Consider the following 16,261-nt stretch of genomic DNA (forward strand, 5'->3'; position numbering starts at 1 on the left):
CTACTTTATATTAACTAACATTAATCCATTAATTAGTTCAGGTGGGGGTTTAAAGCCCATGCCCCACCTTTACACAAAACAAGCTAAATCTCTTTACTTCAACACATTTTTAAGGATTAGATGGATGTGAACTCATGAAATCTTATTAAATCCTTAACGTGTGTGACAGGAGCATCAATCTTGTAGGCCTACGGCAGGGTTTCCCAAATGGGGATTTTGTGAAGAAACCGCAGGGGTTCATGAGTTGATGAAAAGCTATTAATTAATTAAATCAAAGGTAAAATTTAAATAAAAAATCGGAACTGCACAATTAATCCAAAAATAAACAGAAACTACACTATACTGTAGCTCAGTGCAATTATCAAATCAAAGGCTCTGATGTAATTAAAATAAGTGTGGTCTGTTACAAAATTAAAGCTGGAGGGTTGAATCGTTGAAAGTGAAGAATTATTATTCATAAATATTGGACAATAATAGTATATAGTTTATCTGCATATCACTTGACAATTAACCAACATCAGAGAACCATCAAGTGTTGTAAAATATTAACTTCAAATCTCAGAGGGTAAACATTTTGAATCTATGGGGCTCGGCTGACAAAAAAGTTTGGGAACCCCTGGTCTGCAGTAAAGTGTCATGGTGCAGCAGAGTCTAAAAGCAGCTGTTTTGGGAACGTGTTTGTGACCCGGGTCCAGATCCCCCATCACCCTGCATGTGTTCTGTTCGCTGGAGTTTCTGGGTTCAGTTGAGCACTGGTGAAGGAATGAACGCAGTGACCTGTGGTGTTCTTATCTCAAGCTGAGCCCTCCGTTAAGTGTGTGTGTTTCAAGAGGAGTCCTCTGTTAATCTACTGCGAGACTGTGATTGTGAGTGAGTGTAGCCTGCTGTGAATCACAGATGTGACTTTGCATGCATTGCCCTCTTGTTCTCTCTCTCTCTTTCTCTCTTTTCTCGCACACACACACACACAGAGACAGACAGACAGATGTGTTTTGTCTGACCCATAAATGATTATGTAAATAATCATGTGCACAGACTAGAGACCAGTGCTTAGCTGTATCTACCTGCCCGACCCCTTTCTTTAGTTTACTAGGATCTTCAAATACACACGTATTTCCATTCAGTCTTGTGGTTTCATGAACTGCTGTATGTTGTTTTATGGGTATCTATATGGTGTTTTGAAATTGATTAACATCATGCTTTACTTTTTCACTTGATCTCTTTATATCTTTCTGTGATTGCATTAGCATGTCAATCACCCATGTCAGCTGAAACCTGCCTGTTAAAGGCATAGTTTATTCAAAAATGAAAATTCTGTCAACATTTACTCACCCTCATGTTGTTCCAAACATGCAATATTTTTTTTTGTTTTTCTGCTGAAAAGGATATTTTGAGGTATATTGATAACCAAAAAAAAAAAATCAATGGGAACCAAAGCAGTTTTTTCTTTCAAGGAAGAAACATTTTAAATACAGTTTTAGAACAACATGAAGGTGAGTAAATGATAACAGAATTTAATTTTTATTTTTATTAATCTATAATTAAAAATGATTTAATATCATCCTTTCAAATAAATATATATTTATGTCACAGGTATAAAAACCATTAAATTATTCAAATGTCTATTTCTTCGTACCCTGACTGCCTTTGTGATTTTGCATGCATGATAAAGTGCTGTGTAATCTGGGTGTAGACTAACTGTGTAAGTTATCTGTACAAGAATGATTATCTACAACATGAATGAATTTGTGTGTGCACGTCAACGTACAAACATGTGTGTGTGTGTGTACAGTATGTTCATGCATAATTACCAGTGCAGTGCTCAGGTCAGCATGTATAGCCTGCAGAAGTGCAGCTGCCATGTGAAGACTAACAAGTGCTTTCTTAATTAGCCCGATTGGTCCAAATGAACCCTTCTACTGAACTCCTACTGAAGTCCCTAATGAATGATTTCAAACTTCTGACATACTCTGTCCGATTTTCAATTATTTCTCTAGTATTTTATCTTTCTCTCATGTTTTAAATGTCTCTCGATGCTGTCCTAGAAAACCTGTGGTTTTCTTTGTTCCTCTGCATACTTATGACAGGATTTTCTTAATTCTTGTTTTCGAGGGGAAAAAAGCAGTTTGATGTTCTAATGTAAACTACTTTCATGTACATGAATCAGCATCAAGTCTAGTCCACTTTCAGATTTGTTTGACTCCTTAGACAGGTAAAGTGACCGGTTCATTTTGTTTTTACATGCCAAAGAAGAGTGGGTTTATCTAAAATAGTTGTACTGACCCCCATACCTTGTAAATTTTGCCAGACAGAGTGCTTACCACTTTTGTGAGCTATTTCTAAGTTGTAAATAGCACACACAAAAACAGTAACACTCTCTCAGTCTCAGGCAAAATCCAATCTTAAGAAAGCAGAACAAAACAGAAATGTGTAAATTGAGTAAATGTTAATTTGTTTATAGACTAAATGTTAACTAGTTCACATGTTAGTGCCAAAACTAAATTAGTCCAACAGAAAAGTGTTTCCAAACTACGTCCTTCACTAATGCCTGACTTTGTGCTGTTAGTAAAGTGATTTGTCTTCACTTTTCTGTTGTCTTTGTTGGACACATCCATTTCCTGGCCCCTCTGGAGTGTTAATGCAGACAGGAGCGTCTCTTTCCTTCTAAGTGATTTGATTTGTAGTTCCATTACTCTACAAAACCTTTGTCTTGTTTCTCTCTCTCACATCTATTTATCTCTTTCTTTGTCACCAAACTCTTCCTTTTATCCTTCTGGACATCTTTCTATCCTGCACTCTCTTAATCTTTAACCTTCCTGTCATCCATCCATCCATATCTCACTATTATATTGCACTTGTGGTGTCTGTAGGTTGACAGGTGTAATTTCCAGAGGAATGCTGGGAAGGAGAGCCCCCAGTGAGACACGTGCAGAGAGGTGCTGAATTCCTCTGTCCATCACCCTTACTTTCACAGAAACTTTCAGCTCCAAAAGATTTCTGATCTGTCGGTATCAAATTTAGAGTGGTGCGCTACAGAATGAAATGGGAGAGAATACAACAGGGTTTTTTCCCCCTGGGGTAAAATTGCTCTTTGAAATGGAAATCTGCAATTCAGCACACAATCTTATACAGCCAGTCAGTTAACTGTGTTCTGTAGCATCTTTTCGGTCAAACTCTTCGGTCGAAGGGTTATAATATGCAAAAGTCTAAATGTTAATCTCTTAATATTACAGTAAGTAGTGAAACTTACCCAAAATAAAGGCTTAAACATCTAAAAAATGCACATTTAAGGGGCTCCTCTTTTGGTGAAAGTTTTCAGACAGCTTTTAAAATGGCCGCCAGGCAGTGTGAACACATGGAGACTCACATCTCAGTGTGCAATGATCTGATTGACTTGAAATTACAGGAGGTATTTAGTAACAAACACATCCATTGGTTAAGACATCAAGTATGATAATACATTACTCTTTCTTTTCGTAATCTGAGCTCAAAAATGGAAGTGTGCTTAATAGGTACGTTTACCCTACTAGTTTAAAAAGTATTTTTTTAAATAAAAAAATGATTAAAAAGTATGTTCAATAAATATTTATATGTCCATTTATTTATTTATAGTTGTTTCACTGCAATGTACTGTTAAAAAAAAAACTTTAAGTTAAAAATAATAATAAAATAAAAAAAGAAATCTTTGAATCTGTGAAAGGTCTATTACTATTAATTAAAATAAAGACAAATTTTCAGCAGTTTTTTAATTACATTTTTTTTAAATGTGCATATTGTGATATATCATTATATTAAAAAATATACAATATGATAATAATACAATATCAAATCATGCAGCTTGTAAAGAAGATATGCGCTTTTACGTCTCAAAGTAATCAAACTTAAAATTTTCATCTAGCGCATGATAAAACGGGATGAAAAAATCAGTATCCGGGGATCAGAATATTACAAGGATTCAAGGATGAACTCTTCTGACTTCAGCTATCAAGGAAGCACCTATAGCAACCACCCAGAACACCCTAGCAACCGCAAAGCAACACGTACAATATCTTAGCATCAGGGCAGCAAGATTTGCAAACATTTTTATTCACAAATCTACAGTAGTTATTATCATCCGTCATTACTATTACTACCACCAACATTTTTAATCATTCTCTCCAGTCTCTCTTTCTCACTGTCATCTAATATGAAACACTTTTCTCTTACAACCGTCTTTCATGTGTAATCAAACACTCTCTGCTCTCCTCCTCTTCCACAACTCTGTCTATTTAAGGACAATCTCTTAAGCCAGACAAATATCTCAGTTAACAATCCTTCTTTTGTTCTCCTCTTCCTCAATCTCTCAAGGTGAAGAGCACCACTCCTAATCCCTCAAATACAATCCTAAACTTTGCAATCAGCCTCGGATCATATGTGAGTGTGTATGGCTCCATGAAAAAAGGCTTAAAAATTACAAAATATTGACTCCATAAAAAAAAAACCTTCCGAGGATCATATGGTGATATGGGACAGAAAAGAGCACACTATAAAACCAACAGAATCGATGGAATGCCAAAAATATATATTTCTGAGACGCATGCACATGTTGGTATGCCTTTAAGAACATGTGTCCTTGTGCATTAGTGTGTGTGTGTGGTTTCATGTCCTTCACAGCTACAGTATCTCAGTAGTCACAGCATGCTGCTGTAATTACCAGGTGTCTGAGACTCAACTCTAGCTGAATACTATTTTCCTCCAGAACTTACAAAAGCCTACAGACACACATTCACATTAACTAAACCCACACCATCACTCAATACCAAAGCATATACACCATCAGAGTCAGTCATATTTACAAATATCACACTATCACACAAATCGCAAACACAAATGAAAAGAAAAAAAAAAAAATCAAAGATACAGCAAGGCTTCAGCAATCACAGAGTGCACAGTAAAGAAAATCAGCAGCCGGGGGCCCAGCTGTGTGAGATAGCACAGATCAATATCAGGTCCTATCACATCCTTTCAGCCAGTAAGCTACAGACAAAAATAAATAAATAAAAATCCCACATTGGTTAAGGACATACTCCACCACTTAAATATGAAAGTATCAGCAGGTTCATGCCAATGTATAATTGATGTCATTTTAACCAACGACACCTCGGAAGATATAAATCATTTACAGATTTTTTTCCCCTCTCACAGCTGGTTAGAGACAAGCCTGTGCGGACTAAATCACGCAATACTCCTACTTTACTGTCAGCATCCAGAGAGACCATGTGAAAGCTGTATAATTTCTGAGGTGATCTGCAAAATTCTGCAGTGTCTTTTCTGCACTACTACACTCTAAAAAAAATACTGGGTTAAAAACAACCCAACTTGGGTTATTTGGCAACCCAGAGCTGGGTAAATATTGGACAGAACTCATGCTGGGTTATTTTGACCCAGCTGGTTGGGTTAAACGTTTTTACCCACCATGCTGGTTTGTTTAATTTAAGTCATCTATTGTTTAAAAAATATTATATTGCTGGCTTATAATAAAACAAAAAAAAAGTATTATAATAGGCAACAGCAATAATCAAAAGATGAACATGTATTATTAAGCAAGAACACCCATGGACAAAATACAAGACAAATTGAATTTATTTGGGTGAATACAGCATAGTTTGCAATATTACATACATTTAAACTCGTTTAACAAACATTTTAGAAATAAAGGCTTATTGAAAAGTAGTGTTTTAATTTAAGTGTATTCAACCGTTTTCTGTAATCGCTTTTTACCGAAATAGTGCTAATTCTCGTGCCGGTGTGTCACCGGAATCTGAGCCGGTGAAGGGCTGCTGTTCGCGGGGGGACCGCAAACTTTAGACCGCGGCCTCGTGTTTCACTCGTAGCTGAGAGATGGCGTGAGTGACTCCAAAACCTGCCCAAAAACAAACCGTAATGAAATTAGAGAACATATTTTAATATCAAATTAAATTACACTCAGTACTATAACGAATAAAATCCATTTATGTTATGCAAGACAAAGGCGTTTCCAGCGCGAAACGACAAAAGCCGCTGACGCATCTGACATCTCGTCCTTATGTTGCGTTGCGTAAAGTAATATAATTTACACCACATTAAAGACTTTATAAATGAACTAAAATGTATACAAACCTTTATTTCCCCGAGAGAGTGCATCAAATCGGCGGCAGCGGTGCTTAGAAACACTCTCTCCTGTGGACTTAAAAAGCCCGTGCTCTGCTCACAGCAGCTGCGGTGTTCAGAAGTTTCACCGGAGATAAGCTCAACCCAGCGGTTATAGAAAAGAAAAAAAAACCAGCACCTTGGTGTATATATATATATATATAAGCTGAACCCAGCATTTGGGTAAAAAAAATAATAACCCAGCATTTTTTAGAGTGTAGCGCCACTAAATTGTAAAAATATTTTCAAACAAGTTATCTGCACATTCCTCTTACCTTCCATTGGTTGAGAAAGAGAGAGTCCCACCCTAAAGTCACGCTATTGGTTGAGCTAATGTTGCTAGCTAGGCTGGTTGGGTGTTTGGTGGTTTGGATAAACAGAGCAATGATTTGATACAGACCGCAGTAATTACAAAGGGCTAACTTGGCTATGAATATTAAACTGTGAAAAGAGAAATATTTAAACATTAAAATTACACACATTACCTTTAATGCTGAGCATAAAGACATTATTTCAGAGCTGAATTCTTCTTGGACTGCTAATTAGGCTAATAATAACAAACCTCTTATCATCAGTAGGAAAACAAACATGTATTTAGACTGTTTATTTGCTTGTGCTTCTGCTTATGAAATTGAGGTAAATAACTGGAGGCGGGTTGTTGCTGTAACCTCACTGTAATTTTGTTTTGTAGTTTGCTAAACAACTGACTATAAAAATGTTGCTCTACTTTCATTTGGTTTACTTGACAGCATACTTTGCCTTTGGCATTGTTATTATGATAATAACTGTATGTGAAGACTAATGATGTCAAAGGTAGCAAAAAGTGTTTCCCTCATGACATCTCATCCTTTAATTTATATTTACAAGATCCAAAATGAACACTTTTGCTAACCAAAAGCAAGCAGGCTTTGGTGAGTAAATGAATGTATAATATAGTTATTATATTAAAAATCTGCATTTCTGTAGACTTATCTGCCATTTCGGATGAGTTTCCCCCCACACTGAGCCCTTTACAGTGCATTCTGGGATTGCAATAAAAGATACTATCATCAAAACTTTTCCAACAGCTGAAAATATATTATCTGACGTTAGGTTCAGACGCAACAAAATTTAGACAAGACTTGTTACTAACAGGTGTGGATTTAAAAAGACTGGTTTGAATATGGTGCTGCAGGCAACACAGTCATATGCTGCGCTGTTTGACGCAAATATGCATGGAAAAACAGCTTGATAATTATTTTGGTACTAGGAGAAATCTTAATTATGCATTGTATAATGGTTTTACAGGTGCATCTCAATAAATTATAATGTCTTAGAAAAGTTCATTTATTTCAGTAATTCAACTCAAATTGTGAAACTCGTGTATTAAATAAATTCAATGCACACAGACTGAAGTAGTTCATGTCTTTGGTTCTTTTAATTGTGATGATTTTGGCTCACATTTAACAAAAACCCACCAATTCACTATCTCAACAAATTAGAATACTTCATAAGACCAATAAAATAAACATTTTTAGTGAATTTTTGGCCTTCTGGAAAGTATGCTAATTTACTGTATATGGACTCAATACTTGGTAGGGGCTCCTTTTGCTTTAATTACTGCCTCAATTCGGCGTGGCATGGAGGTAATCAGTTTGTGGCACTGCTGAGGTGGTATGGAAGCCCAGGTTTCTTTGACAGTGGCCTTCAGCTCATCTGTATCTCTTGTTTCTCATTTTCCTCTTGACAATACCTCATAGATTCTCTATGGGGTTCAGGTCTGGTGAGTTTGCTGGCCAGTCAAGCACACCAACACCATGGTCATTTAACCAACTTTTGGTGCTTTTGGCAGTGTGGGCAGGTGCCAAATCCTGCTGGAAAATGAAATCAGTATCTTTAAAAAGCTGGTCAGCAGAAGGAAGCATGAAGTGCTCCAAAATTTCTTGGTAAACAGGTGCAGTGACTTTGGTTTTCAAAAAGCACAATGGACCAACACCAGCAGATGACATTGCACCCCAAATCATCACAGACTGTGGAAACTTAACACTGGACTTCAAGCAACTTGGGCTATGAGCTTCTCCACCCTTCCTCCAGACTCTAGGACCTTGGTTTCCAAATGAAATACAAAACTTGCTCTCATCTGAAAAGAGGACTTTGGACCACTGGGCAACAGTCCAGTTCTTCTTCTCCTTAGCCCAGGTAAGACGCCTCTGACTTTGTCTGTGGTTCAGGAGTGGCTTAACAAGAGGAATACGACAACTGTAGCCAAATTCCTTGACACGTCTGTGTGTGGTGGCTCTTGATGCCTTGACCCCAGCCTCAGTCCATTCCTTGTGAAGTTCACCCAAATTCTTGAATCGATTTTGCTTGACAATCCTCATAAGGCTGCGGTTCTCTCGGTTGGTTGTGCATCTTTTTCTTCCACACTTTTTCCTTCCACTCAACTTTCTGTTAACATGCTTGGATACAGCACTCTGTGAACAGCCAGCTTCTTTGGCAATGAATGTTTGCGGCTTACCCTCCTTGTGAAGGGTGTCAATGATTGTCTTCTGGACAACTGTCAGATCAGCAGTCTTCCCCATGATTGTGTAGCCTAGTGAACCAAACTGAGAGACCATTTTGAAGGCTCAGGAAACCTTTGCAGGTGTTTTGAGTTGATTAGCCGATTGGCATGTCACCATATTCTAATTTGTTGAGATAGTGAATTGGTGGGTTTTTGTTAAATGTGAGCCAAAATCATCACAATTAAAAGAACCAAAGATTTAAACTACTTCAGTCTGTGTGCATTGAATTTATTTAATGCACGAGTTTCACAATTTGAGTTGAATTACTGAAATAAATGAACTTTTCCATGACATTCTAATTTATTGAGATGCACCTGTATATTTATATATATACAGTATATATATAAAAAAGAGTGGCTGCTAAATGCTTTCAATTCCCTCTCCATTGGTTGGTTAAAGTCATATGCATGTTCTCAAGAACAAATCATTAGCAGAACAGGACTGTAAGAAATCTAACAGCAGTTGAATAGCAGTTCCCAGCATAATCCCTCCGCACAGCAGCCTAGGACTGAACCTCCAACCTTTGGACTGACAGTTTAATCGCGAAACTCTGTTGCTCCTTACTGTTCTGCCATACTGATCAACATCTGCTTTCAACAGGGTCAGTCTGTTTGAGGTTCTGAAGAAGACAGCATGTGATGAAGAGCAATTTTGAGATAATTTTGATCACTCCTGCGATTCCTGCAGGGATGAAAATAACTGTAATTTCGAAACAGTATTGTGCTCTGTTTAATAATGTCATGTGGATTTCAATGCTTTTCATCTGATAATAATAACAACTCTTTTCCAAAACCTAGTGAGTTGCCGTCTAAGGAAACATCCTAACTTTAATGGAACCACAACATCCTAATGAGCGTAAGAAAAACATAGCGAAAAAAACCATTGTGTAAAACTGTGTGCTTAAAGGGATAGTTCACCCCAAAATTACTCACCCTCATGTCGTTCCAAACCTGTAAGATCTTTGTTCATATTCGGAACACAAATTAAGATATTTTTGACGAAAACCAAGAGAAGAAATGTTGAAAAAAGTTATTTTTGTTTTCTTTGCACACAAAAAGTATTCTCGTAGCTTCATAAAATTACGGTTGAACCACTGATGTCACAGGGACTGTTTTAACAATGTCCTTACCTTTCTGGGCCTTGTATGTGCTGGTTACATTGCAGTCTATGCAGGGTCAGAAAGCTCTTGGATTTCATCAAAAATATCTTAATTTGTGTTCCAAAGATGAACAATGGTCTTACGAGTTTTGAAAGACATGAGGGTGAGTTATTAATCACATAATTTTCATTTTTTGGGTGAACTAACCCTTTAAATAGATTAAAATGTTTATGGAACCTCTGTAGTGATGAATGCTATATATTTACACTGACAAAAAAAAAAAAAAAAAAAAAGTTTGCTGAAGTACATTTTACAAGAAAATACTTTATCATGAATATTTAATCTGTGTGAAATTAGTTTTTTTCCCACTGAACTCTAAATGCAATGCATTCTAGGATTGCCCTATCCATGAAGACTACATGCACTGCTGCTTTAGTTTGGCCAAACTTCATCACTTTGCGGTCACATTTACTGTTGATCTGGTGAAATATTGCTGACAAAATCCTGTCAATTCAACAAGAATCCAAGCAATCAGGAATTTGCGTGAGGGTGAAAGATTTCCCCAAGCAGATTTCCAATCGGGTTCAACTTAACCAACAGACAGCTGCTTGGTATAAAAGTGACATCTGTGTGGGCTGTGCGTCACACATCGCTACACATTTGACAACAGACAATGGAACTTTTTTGCCCGCAAAATGTCAACAAAATTTCACTAATGTGACTGCACTTTTATAATGCTTTCTGGGTACACAGCTCATTTGATTTTTCATGAGAAATAGTACCGTATGTCTATCTATTACTCTGTTAGGCCTAATACACTGACCTGTACTTGCTCTGTCAAGCAAATGCAGTGCGAACATCTGTTGGCTCTCACTGCAGTCAGCGTTGACTTCCGGTTATCAGGGTCATGTAAAGACAGAGGGCCCCAACGAGTGCTTACACTTACTGAGCTCCAGTTACACAATGCTGTTGTGTGCTAGAGAGAACAGTTCACTCCCTGAGTCCCTGCAATGAATTATTCAGACTGGTGGTTTGCGTACGAATGCCAGGAAAAGTGAATACTGGCACCAACCGTCCTCAAGCATAAAGCACCCCAGAGCCCTCAATATGCCCGGGATCCTTGACAACTCCCTCTTTCTCTCCCTCGCTCTACCTCTGAGGGTACTGTATGCAGCCCATCTTTAAATACTTCTGGCCTCCTCTGTAGTGGGGTGAAAAGCAGGGTAAGTAGAAAGAGAGTTAGTTGTGGTAAAGATATAGATACACGTTTACATCTACCATTCGTCTTGGGTGATCCAATCACATGTGAACAGTGTTGTGTAAATGGGGTCCAAAATGTAATCTGTTCTCAGTAACAGGGTATTAAACAACACATGATGACAATGCATTTGTAGTTTTAACACTTTTAGAGTCAGATTTTATGCTCAAACAAGTATTTTAAACTGCAAGCTGCCAAAAAAAAAAAAAGTTCATACATGCAAAAGACTTCATGAAATGCTTTACATCAACATAAATTGACAATTGCAGGGTTGGATTGACCATTTTGCATTTGGACATGTGTCTACCCTTTACTATCCTATAAATAAAGGCCAAAAAAATGGCAAACAAATACAATTATATATGCACTACTGTTCAAAAGAAAAAAAAAATCAGAATGAATGAATACTTTCATTTAGCAAGGATGTATTAAAATCAAAACATTTATTAACATGTAAACACTATATATGAATTCCTCATGCTTTTCACAATAATATTAAGCAATACAACGATTTTTAACAGTGATAAAAATAAGAAACATTTCTTTATAACGAAACTGTATTAGAATCATTTCTGAAGCATCATGAAGTTCAACAACTTTAACAATATTCAACAACATTACTGTTTTCATTGTATTTTTTGGTACATTTTCAGCAAATAACATGTTAAAATTTTTTGCATTATTATTTTCTACCGATGAAATCTGCGTAGCTACTCACCGATCTGCTTTGACAGAACTACTGAGACATGGGAAAAGCTCTGACAATTTTTAATTGAAAAAGAAGAATGATAATCTGGGTTTTGTCCCTAAAGCTTCGTCTCCCATGCGCTTTGAGAGAATCATAGCTCTTCAACGTGTAAAGAGTTACAGATGTGTGATCAATACACTGAAAGTGATGGAGCCTTCACTGAGACTGATGTGTAAACACACACACGATCTCAGAGGAGAGAGGTGTGTCACGCTTTGTAATTGAGGTGTGTTAAGACAGGCAGATGTGACAATTACAATCTTTTCTCCATTATTCCCCTGTCTCCATTTAAATCCCTCTCTCTCTTTCTCCCTCTCTCGATTTCTCAGACACACACACACAGAATCAATCTCCATTCAAAATCCGCCATGTAATTGCTGTAAATTAGTCTGCTGTAATGAAACCCGTTTAACAATAAGAGACCTCAGGGATTCAATGCAGTGTTCATGAAGGGTGGCCAATAGAATCTGTGATCAGATATCGACAGACCGACATAGTTATGCAAAATCCTCACATTCTCATTGTCTCTCTGTCTACATACAAAATACATGTTATACATACACTACCAGTCAAAAGTTTGGACAAACTACCTCATTCATATTTTTCAAAATGTTTTTTATTTCAGAATGAGAGACAAATCTATGGCTTACAAGACCAAAAAGCTTACATTCTTCAAGTAGCTGCCACTTTGTCTGCTAAGAGCTTCTGTCTAAGAGCCCACTCTTGGCATTCTCTCCAGTAGCTTTATGAGGTGCCACCTGGCATCGGAGTTCCCATATATGCTGGGCTGGCTGCTTTTCTTTCACTCTCAGGTCCAACTTGTCCATTTAACTGTCCGTTCCAGCTGACACCACTCTTCTTTTAAATGGTTTTTGTCATTTAGTGCCATTCAAATCACAAAGACTATTGGATTATATTCTGTCCATCCATGAGTACAATATCACAATGGAAGAAAAAAGTCTTTCACTAAAGTCAAACATAGAAGTCTCTTATGCGCACCAAGGATGCATTTACTTGATCAAAAAATAAAGTAAAACAGCAATATTTCGAAATATTATTGCAATTTGAAGGAACTATTTTCAGTTCTAATGTATTTTGAAATGTAATTTATTTCCATGATGTCAAAACTTGGTACACTAAAACATTTCTTATTATTATCACAGTTATGAAAACAAAGTTGTACTACTATATTTTTATGGAAACTACATTTTAAGCACTCTTTGATAAATAGAAAGTAAAAAAACAAAACAAAAAAAACAGCATTTATTTGAAATTTAATTCCACCCTAACAAACATAGAAGTCTTTACTGTCACATATAATTGGTTTAATGCATCCTTGTTAAATAAAAGTATTAATTAATTTTTTAAAAATCGTACTGAACACAAAATATAATAATATTTACATCTATGCATTTAGCAGACACTGTATACAGTCATGGCCAAAAATATCGGCACCTTTGAAAATGTCCAAATTGGGCCCAAAGTGTCAATATTTTGTGTGGCCACCATTATTTTCCAGCACTGCCTTAACCCTCTTGGGCATGGAGTTCACCAGAGCTTCACAGGTTGCCACTGGAGTCCTCTTCCACTCCTCCATGACGACATCACAGAGCTGGTGGATGTTAGAGACCTTGCGCTCCTCCACCTTCCGCTTGAGGATGCCCCACAGATGCTCAATAGGGTTTAGGTCTGGAGACATGCTTGGCCAGTCCATTACCTTTACCCTCAGCTTCTTTAGCAAGGCAGTGGTCATCTTGGAGGTGTGTTTGGGGTCGTTATCATGTTGGAATACTGCCCTGTGGCCCAGTCTCCAAAGGGAGGGGATCATGCTCTGCTTCAGTATGTCACAGTACATGTTGGCATTCATGGTTCCCTCAATGAACTGTAGCTCCCCAGTGCCGGCAGCACTCATGCAGCCCCAGACCATGACACTCCCACCACCATGCTTGACTGTAGGCAAGACACACTTGTCTTTGTACTCCTCACCTGGTTGCCGCCACACATGCTTGACACCATCTGAACCAAATAAGTTTATCTTGGTCAGATAAACCTCTGCAGCAATGCTGGCAGCACTCATACGTCTATTTCCCAAACACAACCTCTGGATATGACGCTGAGCACATGCACTCAACTTCTTTGGTCGACCATGGCGAGGCCTGTTCTGAGTGGAACCTGTCCTGTTAAACCGCTGTATGGTTTTGGTCACCGTGCTGCAGCTCGGTTTCAGGGTCTTGGCAATCTTCTTATAGCCTACACCATCTTTATGTAGAGCAACAATTCTTTTTTTCAGATCCTCAAAGAGTTCTTTGCCATGAGGTGCCATGTTGAACTTCCAGTGACCAGTATGAGAGAGTGAGAGTGATAACACCAAATTTAACACACCTGCTCCCTATTCACACCTGAGACCTTGTAACACTAATGAGTCACATGACACTGGGGAGAGAAAATGGCTAATTGGGCCCAATTTGGACATTTTCACTTAGGGGTGTACTCACTTTTGTGGTCAGCGGTTTAGACATTAATGGCTTTGTGTTGACTTATTTTGAGGGGACAGCAAATTTACACTGTTATACAAACTGTACACTCACTACTTTATATTGTAGCAAAGTGTGTTGTCACATGAAAAGATATAATAAAATATTTACAAATATGTGAGGGGTGTACTCACTTCTGTGAGTATACTGTATATATAATCTGTTGAGGGTTTATATAAGCTTTTACTTGTGTGAGGTGAAGTCCTTGGAGAGCGTGTGGGGAAAAAAGCATGAGAATACATGGAGAAAAGAGTGTGAGCTGATTTGACGTGAGCAGGGCCAGACCTTGGAGAATCATGCGAAAGAAAGAGCATATTGAGAGTGGAGGAGTGCGAGTGGAGGATTTCTTTGTGTGCAGGTAATGAAGTCTGTCTGCAGCTTGCTGACTCTCTGGTGTAAAGATCTTGATGCAGCCCGCTGAACAGGTATGATAGACTAAATCTGTCATCGTTCACGATGGCTTCTTGGACAAAGATTATACCAAGACCAAGACAAAGAAAGAACTCTCAATGGAGAATCAGCACTGACCACACGTTTTAATCCATGACCAGGCTTGACACGCTTCTGCTCTATTATGTACATTACTTTCTCTCTCTCTCTCTCTCTCTCTCTCTCTCTCTCTCTCTCTCTCTGTTACCTCTTTTTCTCATAACACTACCCCTCAAATAAGTCCCTTACTGTATAAACATTTACAGAGGACTCTCTGGTGCACAGAGTATTCTCTTTGGCTTGGGGGAAAAGGTATTTAAATGGGTGAATGTCATGAAAAGGAAATGAAAAAAGAAGGGGGTAAAAATAAATTAAAATATTTATATTCAAGATATTTAAGATATTTATATTCAATATATAAAGCCCACTTTACATTATCATAATGTTTTATATATGAAACAATATAAAAATGTATAAATTATAAATATTATGTAGCCAATCAGTACTGACAATAGCAGTAATTTAAAAAATAGAAAGACAGAAAAAGAAACAAATTGCTATTGAGAATTTGGGGGGTGAAATACATTAAAAAATAAAGATATTACAAATTAAATACATTCAAATATTACAAAGAGACCCATATTAAACATACAAAATTTTTACTTACTAAAATTTACTTCTCATTATCATTACGTTTTATATATGAAAAATATAGCTATAACATTTCATCTGCCTTTTATTTATTATTAATTAAAAAAAAATCATTACTAAAAATATTTTTAAAGTATAATACTTTAAAAAACGGTAAATATATTTATTTCAACATATAAAGCCTATTTCTCATTAACATAATGTTATATATTTAAAGACAAAAAAAAAAGATCAATAAAAAATAACAAATCAGTTATAATAATGGGAATTATATATAGAAGGTTTGGCTTTTGATATATAAAATGGCCCAGACATGTTCTTGACAGACTTTATGAGATCCATCCATATACTGTATCTTCCATGGAAGAAAGAAAAAGAGAGACGAGAGAGAGAGAGAGAGAGAGAGAGTGAAAGAATGTTATGTTGTCACAACCAAAGTGTTACCTCTAAGGACACGATAGAATGAAATGTACTGTCTTCACCATGAAGTGGAAGATTCTTTGAATGCCCTGAGCCAAAGTTTCAACAGATACAGCAACCCACACACACTCGGACCAACACACACGCACACTAGCATTTTGAGTCGCTCATATCAAACAGGAGGTAAAACTATGAGTCATACGAATGTGTGCACTCTGAGTGAGAGTCTTCAGAAAGCCTCACGCCCAGAACCCATTATTACAAACAAGAATTGATCCTGTCAAACCAAGACTAGAGAGAAAATTACAGTCTTTCTCTTTTTCTGTCTACCTCTTTCTTCTCCCCTCTCTTTTTCCACGGAGAATGATGCAGATAACTGCTGTATTACAGCAAAAGGATTCAATATTGAAG

General features: G+C 37.1%; 1 protein-coding gene across 2 annotated transcripts in view; it reads right to left on the reverse strand.

Annotated features, from left to right (window-relative positions):
• Window positions 1-16,261, reverse strand: part of htr2cl1 (5-hydroxytryptamine (serotonin) receptor 2C, G protein-coupled-like 1) — a 101,941-nt gene that overhangs the window by 37,342 nt on the left and 48,338 nt on the right. Inside the window, exon 1 of one of the 2 annotated variants that reach the window (XM_058783672.1) lies at window positions 6,444-6,633. The exons of the other annotated variant lie outside the window; for it this stretch is intronic. The gene's annotated coding sequence lies outside the window, so the exon portion shown is untranslated. Of the gene's footprint in view, window positions 1-6,443; window positions 6,634-16,261 lie in introns of those variants that run through there. 2 annotated transcript variants of the gene reach the window in all.

This window comes from Onychostoma macrolepis, chromosome 07 (assembly GCF_012432095.1).
Source record: "Onychostoma macrolepis isolate SWU-2019 chromosome 07, ASM1243209v1, whole genome shotgun sequence".
NCBI classification, from domain to species: domain Eukaryota; kingdom Metazoa; phylum Chordata; class Actinopteri; order Cypriniformes; family Cyprinidae; genus Onychostoma; species Onychostoma macrolepis.